Here is a 6,034-nt window from a genome sequence, read left to right on the forward strand (position 1 = left end):
TGACACACACACACACACACACACACACACACACACACTCACTCACTCACACACACTTTTTTATGGTGTATGAGTCAAGAGAAAGCAGCCGGTCGTCCCATAGGGTGGTGGTGGGAAATGATTCAGGAGAGTGTGAAGGAGGGAAGTGAAGGTTTGGTAAGAGGTAACTCTGTGGCCCCAGAAACACACACACACACACACACACACATGCACATTCACACACACACATGCACGCGTAGATAAATATAAACACACTTATGCCGACAAAAACACACAAAAAGGGAGAAAGGCACACACAGCAGCGCACATCCCCACGTCAGCAGTGGTGTGAGAGCCGGAGACGTCACAGTACACAGTCCATTTAATACACACACACACACACACACACACACACACACACACAAATATAAATAGACAATATTTCTCAATCATCATATTTGCGCACGTAAACATCACTTGGTTACGTTTATTTTCTGGAACATTTGACGCACATTGTTGGTCAAAACATCAGCAGACATCAGTACACTTATAACACACACACACACACACACACATGAACATGCACATGCACACACACACATGCACACACACATGAACATGCACACACACACATGCACACATTCATGCACAAGTGCGTGTGTTTCTAAGAATAGTTTCTTCGTCTATGCGGCTCTAAATTCAACTTCAAGGACTTCTTCCAAACCTTCAAACAGACAAAACAACTTTTATTTTAGTTGTTTTAATTGACTTTGATTTAGTTAATTCAAATTATAAAGAAAACATTTCAATTTGTTTTACCTTAAATTATTAAATTAATTTATGTCTCTTTTATTTATTTATTTATTTTTAACAAAAACCTTTCTTTTTCTTTTTTTCTTTCTTTTTCCTTTTTCTTTATTTGTGGCAATAATATGATGATAATGATGATAATAAGAGAATAATAATAATAGAATGTACAGGTGAAGTAAAACGAACTCACTTGTTCATGATTCAAACCAGTTTACACACTAATATAAATATTTTAAATATCTAAAAGAAAAGATGCAAAAGTTGCATCAACTCCATTCCTCAATGTTTCTTTACACACACACACACACACACACACACACACACACACACACTTGCATATGTCAGGAATACACAATTTTCACACAATTACACAAGTGAGTTCTCACTCGTATGCTGACGCACTCGTGCTGACACTTACTGACTCACTCTCACACTTTTTCTTCTTCTTGATCTCTCGTTACTGTCTGTCTCACACACACACACACACACACACACACACACACACACACACACACACACACACACGCACGCATGTACAGTTTTTAATAAACACAATCTTGTTCAAACTTTCCACAAACATGTTTGCATCATTTATTTTCCCTTTTTCCATAAATAGGGTTTATAAACGGAAACATACACACACACACACACACACACACACACACACACTCACACACACACGCACACTCACACACACACTCACACACTCACATTTTGAATCTCCGAATGTTATTTATTGTTCATCAAATCATGAATGACTCTACCATGTTTTATGAATCATTAACTAAAAATCGTTTTCATCTGTTTTTTCTTTTACAACTTGTAAACAAACTGAATCTGACTTTTCTTGAATGAGATTTACATTTTCCATAAAGTTCTTTGATTCCTCTTTTTAACACTTTTTAAAAAAATGCTGCATTCTGCACAAAAAAACATTCAGGATCTGCAGAAAGAAATCATTTAGAATTGATGCAAATATTAGAAACAGCATCACACAAATGAAAGAGTAAACAACATGATGCAGATACACAAACAGTAAAAACAAGAAATGTATTTAAGAAGAACCTGAAAGTCATCATCTGTGTTTCCCTTCATAATGTATTTATTTTTAAAAACAAGCAAATGCTAATAAATTACTTTACTGTGAATCCTTTTATCAACCTTTAACTTAAAGGGAAACAAAACCAAAAGCAAAACAGTTAAATAATTAAAAAACAAAAACACAATATGACGGAGCAAGATGCTTCAAAATGTGTCGATCAACAGGAAGTCAGTCCAGGCTTTTCAAAATATTATCAGAACACATATCAGCGAGGAAAGAAATATTAAACAGCCTGTTTTTTGTTAAAAAGTTTGGATGCTTTGAAAACTTAAAACCTTTGAATTTAATTAAATACAGAATAAAGACAAAATATCTGATGTTCAAACTGAGAAACTTTTGTTCTTTCTAAATCATACTACTAATAATAATTATGCATTTTATTTGTATAGTTCTTTAAGTTACAAAAAGCTTTTAAAAGCAGCAAATGTCATAAACTTATTACATTAAAAGAAAACCAGTTTGCTTTATGAAACCTGGTTCAAAGATTTTCTGTTGTTTTTTATATTCATATCATTTATTAATTTTCAAGGAATGACCTTAATTTTGTTGTATCTGTGACGACGATAATAAAGATATTCTATTTTATTCTATTCTATTCTATACAAAGTTACAAAAATACAATACATCGGGTAAAAAAAAGAGCTTTCTGATGTTCAAACTTCAGACTTTTGTTCTTTATAAATACTACTACTAATAATAATACATTTTATTTATACATTTATTAACATTAATCCATTTTTTCATCCAATATACAAACAAGTCATAAACTTATTACATTAAAAGAAAAACAGTTTGCTGTATGAAACCTGGTTCAAAGATTTTCTGTTGTTTTTTTATATTCCTATTATTTATTTATTTTTAATCTATCACTGACAAGGAATGCACTTTATTTCATTGTACATGTGGCAATGATAATAAAGATATTCTATTCTATATAATGCAAGATTTCTCTAAAACACACAACAATAATTCCTCTCAATAATCTCTGTTTCTGCAGAGACTCTGTCCTTTTTTCTGTCTTTCATCTTTTCTTTTCAGTTTGTTGTTTTCTGGACATTTTCTGGACACAAAGTTACAAAAATACAGTACAAAGTGGTAAAAAAAAGAGCTTTCGTCAGACTTTTGTTCATTCTAAATACTACTACTAATACTAATAATAATACATTTTATTTATATAGTCCTTTAAGTTACAAAGGGCTTTTACAAGCAGCAAATACACAAACAAGTCATAAACTGATGATGTTAAAATAAAACCTGTGTGCTGTATAGAGCCGGTACAGTCAAAACTTGATTTAAAGGAAATAAAAGACAGTTAAAGAGGAAAAACTCAGGTAAAGTCTGGAAACAGAGTTTATATCTGTTGTTATTGTATATGTGTGCTGCCTGGATGTGACGTCTGTTACAGTTTTTCTCAGTTTCTCACATTAATATTAACATTTGCACAACAGTTAGTTCAATAAAGGGTTGAACTTTTTGCGGTTGAATTTTTGATGTTGAATTTTTTGCAGTTGATTTTTTTTGCGGTTGAATTTTTTGCGGTTGATTTTTTTGCGGTTGAATTTTTTGCGGATGATTTTTTTGCGGTTTAATTTTTTGTGGTTTAATTTTTTGAGGTTGAATTTTTTGAGGTAGATTTTTTTGCAGTTGAATTTTTAACGTTGAAAAACATTCAGATACATAATTTCAATGCAAAAATATTCAGTGCTAGTGATTCAACATGTCTTTTTTATTTCAAACTCCGATGACACAGATTCACTTCCATACTTTTCCTTCTTCTACAACATTTAGTCATTAGTGCTCATCATAGGAGCAGTTCCTCCTTACAACAGTCACCAGTCATCAAGTGTTTTCATACAACTCTCTGCTGTTTTATTACATTATCATTGCTTATGTCATGTCAGTCAAAATTAACTATACTTGTGAATGCTGAATAGTCATTCCATATAAAACTAATAGTCCTCATTTCATTGCTTGAGTCTAGTTGTCAAAATCTGTCAAGCAAATTTCATACATTTTTTCTAAATCTTTTTTTCCCCCCTGAAAATGTCTCAGAAATGTAATAATTTCTCTCAGGTGAAGCTCAGCTTCCACTGATGAGAAAGGCTGCAACCAATAATAATCCTCTTCTCTACAATCACTCAGAGCTGAATCCATAAACCATAAACACTTTACAACATATATGAACCATCAGGACATAGTGACACTGTGACACTGTGACTCTGTCACAGCTCGACCCAAAGGGACGCCATGTTTGTTCTAAATAAGGTTGTTGTTTTTTCCCTTTTGCACAATGCTGTAAACAAATTAGAATTGCAAAGAGCATATGCAGTAAAAATATAAAACATACATATTCAGTGTGTTGTTCTCAGTTACATCACTAGATACAGTAATGTGTAACTTTACTGTAGTTTTTAAATGGCTGTAAATAGTATAAAGTCTGTCTGGAGCATTTTCAGGTAGCGTCACCAAGATCTGACTTTATAGCATTAAAAACATTTACAGAGTAAACTGTCATAATGAATAGATAGATAGATAGTCATTTTGTGTCCTTTATTGTGTCTTTTTGGTCATTTTGTGTCTTTTTTTTGGTCATTTTGTGTCTTTTTGGTCATTTTGTGTCTTTTTTGGTCATTTTGTGTCTTTTTTTGGTCATTTTGTGTCTTTTTTGTGTCTTTTTTTGCTCATTTTGTATCTTTTTTAGTTATTTTGTGTCTTTTTTTGGTTATTACTTGTCTTTTTTTGTCATTTTGTATCTTTTTTGGTCATTTTGTGATAGATAGATAGATAGATAGATAGATAGATAGATAGATAGATAGATAGATAGATTTTTTTCTCACTGTCTGACATGAAATCAGAGAATCACTTTTCCTGTTTTAGGTCCGTTAGGATTACCAAAATTATTTCTATTTGCTAAATGCCAGAATAATGAGAGAAGGATTTTTCTAGACATTTTTTTTATAACTTTCTTCAAAGTCAGAAGTTTACATACACTAACACCTGTGTCTCCAATGAGCTATGATCCATTTAGAGACAGTAACATGCTTTTGCAGGTTATCAACACAGTTTTGCAGTTTGTACTAATTGTTTTGAGAATAGCATTACAGTTTTTCTCAGTCGCTTTGGTGCATTTCTCACATCACTATTTATTTTTGCACAACAGTTAATGCATTTCTCAAAAAAATTAGTTCAAACTGCAAAACCTAGTTGATAACCTGCAACCTGATAAAACTGTAATAATGATGCAATTTATTTGTATAGTCCTTTAAGTTTCAAAGGGCTTTTACAAGCAGCAAATATACAAACAAGTCATAAACTGATTACATTAAAAGACAAAATGTGTGCTGTTTAGAGCTGGTACAGTGAAAACTTGATTTAAAGGAAATAAAAGACAGTTAAAGAGGAAAAACTCAGGTAAAGTCTGGAAACAGAGTTTATATCTGTTGTTATTGTATATCTGTGCTGCCAGGATGTGACGTCTGTTACAGTTTTTCTCAGTTTCTCACATTAATATTAACATTTTCAAACAGTTAGTTCAACCTCCTCAACATTTAGTCATTAGTGCTCATCATAGTAGCAGTTTCTCCTTACAACACATTACATATGCTTTTGGAATATAGTTTTTCTCAGTCGCTTTGGTGCATTTCTCACATCACTATTTATTTTTGCACAACAGTTAATGCATTTCTCAAAAAAATTAGTACAAACTGCAAAACCGTGTTGATAACCTGCAACCTGATAAAACTGTAATAATAATAATGCAATTTATTGGTATAGTTCTTTAAGTTACAAATATACAAATACACAAACAAGTCATAAACTGATTATGTTAAAATAAAAACTGTGTGCTGTATAGAGCCGGTACAGTGAAAACTTGATTTAAAGGAAATAAAAGACAGTTAAAGAGGAAAAACGCAGGTAAAGTCTGGAAACAGAGTTTATATTTGGATGTGACGTCTGTTAAAGACCTGCGGTGGTCACAACATGTTGGTTTTTTTAATGATTCGTCTCTATCAGACAGGCTTTTTAATATCTCTTCCCTCTTTATATTATATTCTTATATTCTGGATCACCGTCCTGTTTATTCTCCTTATTTTCCAGGAGCACCGGACACATTTTGGATCTACAGTCTGAGATACAAATCGT

Source organism: Centropristis striata, chromosome 6, assembly GCF_030273125.1.
Source record: "Centropristis striata isolate RG_2023a ecotype Rhode Island chromosome 6, C.striata_1.0, whole genome shotgun sequence".
Taxonomy (NCBI): domain Eukaryota; kingdom Metazoa; phylum Chordata; class Actinopteri; order Perciformes; family Serranidae; genus Centropristis; species Centropristis striata.